This window comes from Siniperca chuatsi, linkage group LG1 (genome assembly GCF_020085105.1).
Source record: "Siniperca chuatsi isolate FFG_IHB_CAS linkage group LG1, ASM2008510v1, whole genome shotgun sequence".
Classification (NCBI taxonomy): domain Eukaryota; kingdom Metazoa; phylum Chordata; class Actinopteri; order Centrarchiformes; family Sinipercidae; genus Siniperca; species Siniperca chuatsi.
In genome coordinates this window covers 37,151,913-37,161,901 of record NC_058042.1, presented here as the reverse complement: position 1 = coordinate 37,161,901, position 9,989 = coordinate 37,151,913, and positions in this window count along the sequence as shown.

Here is a 9,989-nt window from a genome sequence, read left to right as displayed (position 1 = left end):
ATTAAAACCAATATTTTCATGGATATGGAAGCCTAACAAGGTAACCAAGAGATGAGAAACAAATTGGATGATAGCTAATTGTTTTTAGTGTATTTTACAGCTGATTTAAGACACGGGTCAAAACCGACCCGTTAACATAAGAGATGGTAACAGAAAGCGAACATAAGAGGAAGGATATATATATATATATATTAAAAAAAACAAAAACAAAAAAAAAAACAAAAAAAAACTTTGTCCTTCACCCTCCGCGGGTGGTCTCATCTTTCGAGCTCGGGTCCTCTACCAGAGGCCTGGGAGCTTGAGGGTTCTGCGCAGTATCTTTGCTGTTCCCAGTACTGCACTCTTCTGGACCGAGATGTCTGGTGTTCTTCCAGGGATCTGCTGTAGCCACTCCTCCAGTTTGGGGGTCACTGCCCCGAGTGCTCCGATGACCACGGGTACCACTGTTGCCTTCACCTTCCAGGCCTTCTCCAGCTCTTCTCTGAGCCCTTGGTACTTCTCTAGTTTCTCATGTTCCTTTTTCCTGATGTTGCCATCGCTTGGTATTGCCATGTCAAACACAACGGCTTTCCTCTGTTGTTTGTCAACCACCACAATGTCAGGCTGGTTCGCCATTACCATTCTGTCAGTCTAAATCTGGAAGTCCCACAGGATCTTGGCTCGGTCATTCTCTACCACCTTTGGAGGTGTTTCCCACTTTGACCTCAGGGTTTCCAGTCCATACTCAGTGCAGATGTTCCTATACACTATGCCAGCTACTTGGTTATGGCGCTCCATGTATGCTTTTCCTGCCAGCATCTTACACCCTGCAGTTATGTGCTGGATTGTCTCAGGGGCCTCTTTGCACAGCCTACACCTTGGGTCTTGTCTGGTGTGGTAGATCTGGGCCTCTATTGCTCTGGTGCTCAGGGCCTGCTCCTGTGCAGCCATGATGAGTGCCTCTGTGCTGTCCTTCAATCCAGCCCGCTCTAGCCATTGGTAGGACTTCTTGATATCAGCCACTTCAGTTATGTTCCGGTGGTACATCCCGTGTAGGGGTTTGTCCTCCCATGATGGTCCTTCCTCCAGCACGTCTTCCTCTGTTCCCCATTGCCTGAGACATTCCCTGAGCACGTCATCTGTTGGGGCCTTATCTTGGATGTACTTGTGGATCTTGGATGTTTGATCCTGGATAGTGGCTCTCACACTCACTAGTCCATGTGGATTTGGGATGGAACCCTCCATGCATGGCGAGGAGCTTTCATGTCTTAATGTCTGTGGTCTGTATCTCTTCCTTATTATTCCCGCAGGGTATGTGATCACTAGCAAGGCATAGCTGTTTATTTACTGGGCCTTGTTCTTGCCATTGAGCTGACTTCTTAGGACTTGCCTTACTCGTTGGAGGTATTTGGCCGTTGCCGTCTTCCTTGTTGCCTCTTCGAGGTTGCCATTTGCCTGTGGTATTCCAAGGTACTTGTAACCATCCTCAATGTCTGCTATTGTTCCTTCTGGGAGTGAGACCCCTTCTGTGTGGACTACCTTCCCTCTCTTTGTCACCATTCGACTGCACTTCTCAAGCCCGAATGACATCCCAATGTCAGAGCTGTAGATCCTGGTGGTGTGGATCAGTGAGTCGATGTCCCGCTCGCTCTTAGCGTATAGCTTGATGTCATCCATGTAGAGGAGGTGACTGATGGTGGCCCCGTTCCTGAGTCGGTATCCATAGCCAGTCTTGTTGATGATTTGGCTGAGGGGTTCAGTCCTATGCAGAACAGCAGTGGGGACAGAGCATCTCCTTGGTATATGCCACATTTGATGGATACTTGTGCAAGTGGCTTGCCATTGGCCTCAAGGGTGGTTTTCCACAGCCTCATCGAGTTCGCAATGAAGTGTCTTAGAGTCCTGTTGATGTTGTACATCTTTAAGCATTCAGTGATCCATGTGTGCGGCATTGAGTCATATGCTTTCTTGTAATCAATCCAGGCAGTGCACAGGTTGGTGTGTCGGGCTCTGCAGTCTTGGGTGACTGTTCTGTCAACCAGGAGTTGATGTTTGGCTCCTCTGGTTCCTCTGCCAATGCCCTTCTGTGCTTTGCTCATGTATTGATCCATGTGTCCACTTATCTTAGCCGCGATGATGCCTGACATGAGCTTCCATGTTGTGGAGAGACAGGTTATTGGCCGATAGTTGGATGGGACTGTACCTTTGCGGGATCCTTCAGGATCAGGATTGTGCGCCCTTCGGTAAGCCATTCAGGGTGCGTCCCATCTCTTAGCAGCTGGTTCATGTGTGCTGCTAGGCGCTCATGGAGTGCAGTGAGCTTCTTTAGCCAGTAGGTGTGGATCCTGTCAGGGCCCGGTGCTGTCCAGTTCTTCATACCTGAGACTCTTTCTTGGATGTCTGCCGCTGTGATGGTGACTGGATTTTGTTCAGGAGGTTGCTGTGGTCCTTTCTCAGGGCTGCCAGCCACTGTGCATCGCTGTTGTGTGATGCCTCCCTTTCCCATATACTTTTCCAGTACTGTTCCGTTTCCAGCCGTGGTGGGTCTGCTCTGCTGCTGTTATTACCCTGCCATTGAGCGTACACTTTCGCAGGTTGAGTTGCGAACAGCCGGTTTATTCTTCTGGCTTCATTATCTCTCGTGTATCTCTTTAGGCGGCTGGCCAAGGCTTGGAGCCTTTGTTTGGCAGTTTCGAGTGCTTCAGGTATGGGCATCTGGTTGTACTTCTTGGGTACTTGCTTTCTCATTGCACCTCTCTCAGCCTCTGTCAGTTGGCTCACTTCTCTCCGGGCCTCCTTGATTTTTGCCTCCAACCTTCGTTTCCATGGTGGGTATTGTCTCTCATGGCTCCCATGGTTGCTCTTGTAGCCAAGCATCTCTAGGATCACTGCTGCTGAGGCGTATATCAGCTCATTGGTTTCAGTGATGGTTGTGGTAGGGATCGCTCTCAATGCTGCATTCACATCTTCTAGGACACTTTCTGATGGTACTTCACTTAGCCGTTGTAGTTGGCGTCGGGGTCGCCATGATCTTATCTTTCAGGTCAGTCGCTGCCTCGTTCAGCGTGATTTCTCTTGGGGCTTCGTACCCAATCTCTGGTTGGGGAGCTGCTGGTTGCTCCCCTCTGACCTGTAGTCCTGGCTCCCCCTTGCCGTAGCATTTGTGTTGTACCTCGTTGTGATAGCAGTTGCCACTTGTGGATGTTGGAACACTGAGCTACTAGTTGCTTCGCCGTAAGCCTTGATTGTGGGTTTCGAAGTAACCATTCATCCCACATCCTGTGCATGTAACCCCTCTGACTAGGGTTACTGGAGTAGTAGCATTCCAACAGAGCCTTATTATCGCATCTCGCCCATCTCCGTCTTGTTCCAGTAGCCCATTTGTCGTCTCGATGCCCTGGTTCCCCAACACCTGACGCAGACCTTGTTTGGCCGGGCGACGTCTGAGCCGGCATGTCATATATTCCATTGTCACTCATCATCATGAGGTAGGCAGCAGCATGAAGGGTCTTGCCTAAGGACCCACACTGGATGATGGGTCATTGCTCATCAACCGCTAAAATATATATATATATATATATATATATATATAATTTAATTACACACCATGTGTGTAATACAATATCTGTGCAATTATCCATCATATATATCTGTATAAATAACACATTTTACAATCACAGTAATATCAATAATAATAATAATAATAATAATAATAATAATAATAATAATAAAATGACAACAGTAATGATAAAATGGCAATAGTAAGAAACTGCAGAAACTCTTAAAATACTGCATTTCCCACTGAGAATAAAAGGAATGTCCACCATTTTTATTTGTTTTCACAAAAGAAACTTGGCAGTCACATGATGTGGATGCAGGCCAATAGAAACGAATAGGACGGGGGAAAAAATGTATTTCTCAGATTTGAATGAGAAATTATCTAAAGTGATGGCCGTAACAATGACCTATCGTGTTGTTGAGTTATCAAGGACACTTTGGTGTTTTAGTTTTCAGAAATGTTGAGGATATCATTGAAAGAAAACCTTAACATGGGAAAAAAACAGTGAGGAAAATACTTCTGGGCGGCGGGTCCTCGGTTCTCCAATGGGACCGATGCTCACAGTGTCTTATAGCGCTGCGTTCAGGTTAATGACGGGTTGGAAAGTCTCAAATTAATACATTTCAAGTATTAATTTCTTTTTGTATAGTCAGAATTGCTGCAAAAACAATTCATTTGACACAAGTATGATTATGTTTTGTCCTGGCGGGTTGTTTTTGAGCCGTGTCTGTAAGTTTCAGTTAGATTTTTTTCACTACAGAGCAAGACAGAGAAATTAATACAATATAATAACTTATAATAATAAATAACTAAATAATGAATTATTTCTTAAAATTCTGGATGATGACATAATTTTGTTAAAGCTCGGCATCTAACAGTTTCACTATACGTTGTATTGTGTATGATTGTGTATGTGACAATAAAACTTACAAAGTTGTACATCACAGTGACCATCGTGGTCCCAGACATCATGTGTTTGTGGAACACAAAGGCTTCATAATTTGAAGGAATCTTCAGAATCATCACCTGGTATGTCCTGAATTGAAAATGCTTATTTAACATCTACCCATCCTATGCAAGATGACTGAACATGTGACATCCTGGCTACCTTTTAGACAGTTCCAGGAGCCAGCTGAGGATATTTTAAAGACAAAACACATTCTCCACAGCAAAGTAAATTATGTCAACCTGTCTGTAGAGCCTTATACAGCAGTGCAACAAAATTGCTAGTGTGGGCAGCAGACATGCCAATGAGGCAATAGCAGGGAGAAGAGAATTTCAGGAAGCAGATTTTCTACGAAGGACCAGCACCCAAGACAAGATCTTTTGTAATTAAGGCGTGTAAAGTAATGATCTGTTATTGTCTGCATTATGTTAAGAGACAGGAAAATGTTAGAAAAAGTCAAATTACAAAGTACTTGAATAAATGTTTCACTAAATTGATTTGTATTTAAATTTAATGAAAAATAGTTACATGAATGCTCTGTCTCATGTGTTGACTTTTCTCCAGCTGTTAGTGGATAGAACTTTGCCTCTATCTACTGTTAAAACATATGCTGTGGCCATCTCGTCCTGTCATGAAGCCTACCGAGAGAGATCTGTCTTTGCGCATCTGCTGGTCTGCAGCTGTTTGTGCATTACAGAGAGCATTCTCAAGGAAAGCATCTGACAAAATGTTTATCCCACTGGCTGTGTAAAGCTATCAAACAGGCATATGTCACGGCAGGGGAGGACCCACGGCCTGGCATTCGTGCCCACCCTACGAGCACTTTGTCCTCCACAGCTCTCCTCAGAGGGATGGCTGTGGAAGACATACTGTATGTACAGCGGCATCATGGGCTTCACCGTGTCCTTTTATTCGGTTCTATCTGCGTGATACGTCTGGTTTTTCCCTGACTCATTCAGTATTGAACATGCTTGACAACCAGCAACACACTGTCAGCTCTGGGTACGTTACGCACACACAGTCGTCGCTGTAGAGAGCCGATTCATGCACTGCAAGCTGTCATATGCTGAGGCTCTCTCCTAACTTATTTGTACGAGCACTGGGACTGTCACAGTGCATAATGGCCCAAACCCAATAACGACAGCTCTTAGAGGGCTACGCCTATACTCACAGAATCTGGGATTACAATATGTAACCAACGTTACTTTGAGTAAATCACATGCAGATGACACCAGGGTGCTACAGAATAAATTTCCAACTTTTTTTAAGGCAAAAGTGGTGTTTCATATTTTATTATATCAGACGCTGCTGTTAAAATATGATACCATTTATGATATAAGATAAAGTAAAATGAAAACTAAAAATGCATTGGATCGATCATATAAATGGCTTCATCAAACTGTTTTAACATTAAACATTATTTCTATCATTGTACTAATTAAGTGTAAAAAAATTGCGTGTGGTTTTATGTGTTCAGGTTGCACAGATTTCCTGGAGAAACATCTTTCCATTTATTGAGCTGCCGTTGTCATGCTTCACTGTCATTGGCTCAGCTGTTTCAGAGTGATGAGACCAGTCAAGTGATTGGCTGAGAGTGAATTTATTAATCACCACACCCTCTCATCTATATTCACCTTCACTCAGCTCTTTTCAACTTTGTGTTGCTACACATACATGAACATGAGCAGATGGAGATACCCACACAGTCTGTGAGACCAACACTTACCACTTTGCACTTGTGCAAATAAAGAACCCTTTATTTCACCTTTTATTATTTTGTTCTTGCTGGAGATGAAGGTCGCTTTCTCAACTGTACATCGGTTCATTTGGTCCAGACCAGAGAAGACTTGTTTGATGATAGTAATCTTGTTATGTCCTTCGCACAAGTCCAAAATATGAAGAGGACCTTCATAATGTTTGTAAGTTTGAGAGGAATGTATTCAGGCTTCCCACTCTCTTTCTTTGTGAAAAATTCAAAGAGATACAGTAGAGAATATTACATAGACAACACATAGACACACTTACATGCATTGCTTTTGGCGTTTTTCAAAAATAGTACCAAGTTCTGATCATGTATAGACAAATAAATTACTACAGTTTTAAAGCACAGGATTTGTAGGATGGGAGAGTTCCTGAAGTTTCCATGTAAAACATATCAGAAGTGGATTTCCTTGTGTTTCACTCACTTTTTAATGAGGAACTGCTTTTGACTCTGTATCAGGGAGAATCCCTGCACTCAGGTGCTGACATGCATGCATGTTACCATAGTTACAAATGGAATTTGCATACACGTTGCCTCTACAGATCACTTTTGTCAATTCTGACACGTTATTAGGGGTCCAAGCCCGAGTGGGCTGGGAACCAGGCATGCGAGGCATCGTGGTGCCCTGTACCAGCGCTGCTGGTTACCCTATTAAAATCGCTCAGATTCTTATTATTATTACTATTTGTTTTTGTTCTCATTATTAGGGGTCAAAGCCCAAGTGGGCTGGGAACTACAAATGCAATGCATCGTGGTTATACTATACTTCGAACTCCTCCTGGGCGCTGAGTCCGATTTGCACGAAACTTTGCACAGAATCTATAGACCCTCATGATCAAAATTTATTAAAAGAATTTTGATACTGCAGGGGAATGGATGGACCAGGATAAAAAATGTAGTTATAAATGAACAACTTCCTATAGTAGACTACGCATACGTTGGCGTCTATACGTACTACTTCTGAACTCTTCTGAAAATCGCACAAAAAACGTACTTTGGTTGGTTAAATAAAGACTAGAAACTGGTAACACAGCAGCTGTCTGTGAACACCAGATCAAATCCAGTCATTGATCGCAATTTTTAGAAACCTCCTCTGGACCGCCTTGACTGCCGCTAGCTAAGCTAGGTTTGTTTTTAGCCTGGTGTCTAGGCTAGCCCATCGCTTTTACCAGGATTTGGCCTGATACATCATCATGGCTGTGTGTGGACAGTGCCAGCTGTCATACTTACGGTTGGAAGACGACATCGGATGGCTGAAATGGGAGCTTAAAAACAAGGATGAACGAATCCTGGGGTTTTCATCCGTTGCCACTGCCCAGGCCTAACATCTCTCCACACTGGCTACACCATCAGAGACACCAGTCCATCCTCTGTGTACTCAGCCTCTGTCGCACACAACGATGCCACTCTTCCTTGGTCAGGTTCTGCCACGATCAGAGGCGAGCCAATTCTTCCTCTGAATGATGACATGTGGCCCAACTTTGGGGCTAAACCCAAGTCATATGCCTGCTCCACTCCTTGCAACTCAAAGTTGTGGGTCCTGGTCAAGAGTAACAAGGGTCAAGCTAGACACTCCCTCTGACCGCTCTCATCTGACGCCCTTCAGCTGAGCAATAAATTCCAATCCCTGGACAGTGCAAATGGGCCGCATTCTCCAGTGAGGCCCCAAGTGGGCGACCATCCATCTTCTGCTCTGGCCTCCACTCCCGAGCTGCTTGGTGGCTCCGCAGACAACACAGCAACCTGCCACCTTCTAGTCCCAGTGCCGTGGAGAGGTGGCTTGCTGCCCACTGGGACCGCCCTGCTACCACTGACTCCTCGGCTACTGCTCTCCCTGGCTGCCTGCCTTCTGCCATCACCTCGGCCCACGCTTCACCTGTTCCTACTCGGGCCATGCCCCCTATGTGGTCAGGCTTTCACACTCGGTGCTTGTTGTCGGCACCTCCATGGTCTGGCACGTAGGGTTAAGCAGTGTCCGGACCTCCTGCTATCCAGGTGCCTGTGTAAAGGACATTACACATACCACTCTGCAGCTGATTCAACAACACAACGCTTCAACTGCTAGGTCAGATAAGTTAATTACAGTCTGCTCTAGTAATTCCAGCTCAGCTAAGCCCTTACTCCCAGTTGTCTTTGCTCTTCTAAATTCTCAGTCTGTGTCTAATAAGTCGTTCATTCTCAATGATCTAATTACATCCCATAACCTCAACATCCTATTTCTCACTGAGACCTGGCTCAAACCTAGGGGGTGCTGCCCTCTCGTGGAGCTGTGCCCTCCCAGTGATAATTTTCTGAATACATCTAGGTTAACAGGCTGTGGTGGGGGAATTGCAGCTGTTTTTAAGAATCATCTCCCTTGTATTCAACTCAGTCTTGGTTCTTTTAACAATTTTGAAATCTTAGCTTTTAAAATTGTGTGTGATAACCAACGACCACCCAGTTCAAATATGGGTTTTCTCAATGATTTCTCTGTTTTACTGTCCGCTCTTTAATAGGGCCATTATAGTTGGTGACTTTAACATTCATATTGATAATCCTTGGAACTCATTTGCCACACATTTTTTTTACCCCTCTAAATCTTTCAGTCTTGTGCAGCATGTCTTTGGCCCAGCACATAACCACTGACATACCTTTGATGTAGTTCTTACTCTAGATGTATCTTTTAACTCCCTTTATCTCTGACCATAAATGCATTCTTTGATGCAAAATTACTACCCACTACATTAACCTGGAAAAGTATAATCCACTCTTGCATCTTTAATGAGCAGTTTGCAGCCACTTTTTCCAGCTACTTTTCTGGTCTGGCCAATTGCCCTCCTCTCTTTGCTAATCTTAATGACCAAGTTAGTTGGTTTAATGATTTGTGTACATCTTCCCTTGACTCTTCTGCTCCATTCACCTCCAGGGCTGTCCCAGTTATTAATACAACCCCTTGGATCAATGATAACATCAGACAGCGAAGAAGGGAATATAGAAAAGTCGAACGTAAGCCGAAATTCACCACCTCCATATGAAGGAGCTTTTGTTAAAACTGAACCAGATTATTGAAGATGTGCGAACTGCCTACTTCTCTGACTTGATTGCTAGTAACAAACACAATCCAATATTTCTGTTTAGTACTATTAACCAGCTTGTAAATCCTTCTCTTCCAGTGATTCCTGCCTCATCTTCTATGGACTGTGAAAACTTATTATTATTTTTTGTTGGCAAGATCCTGTCCTATTTTACTGTCTGAATTTGCCCCTAGCTCCCTACAGATCTTTTGTGACACTGCAGCTCATATGCGTCCCTAATCCAGTTCCTGTGATAAAGTTCCCATGAAATTTCTAAAACCTGTCCTTCCTGTCTTAGGTTCCAGCCTGCTTGCTATTATCAACAACTCTCTCACATCTGGGTCTGTACCTGACTATTTTAAAACTGCCAGTGTCCAGCGACTTCTTAAAAAAACGTCTCTCGACCCAGCCCAGTTAGAGAATTATAGACCAATTTTCAAGCTGTCCTTCATATCGGCTGTGGCTTAGTGGTAGAGCGGGTCGGCCACCAATCGGCAGTTAGATCCCGGCTTCCCTCAGTCCACATGTCGAAGTGTCCTTGGGCAAGACTGAAGCCCAAATTGCTCCCGTGCCTTCAGTGTGTGAGTGTGTGTGAATGATTAATTAGTTTCTTTGTACTGATGTTGTATGAATATGGGGTGAATGTGAGTGTGTGAAGCACTTTGAGTGGTCAGAAGACTAGAAAAGACT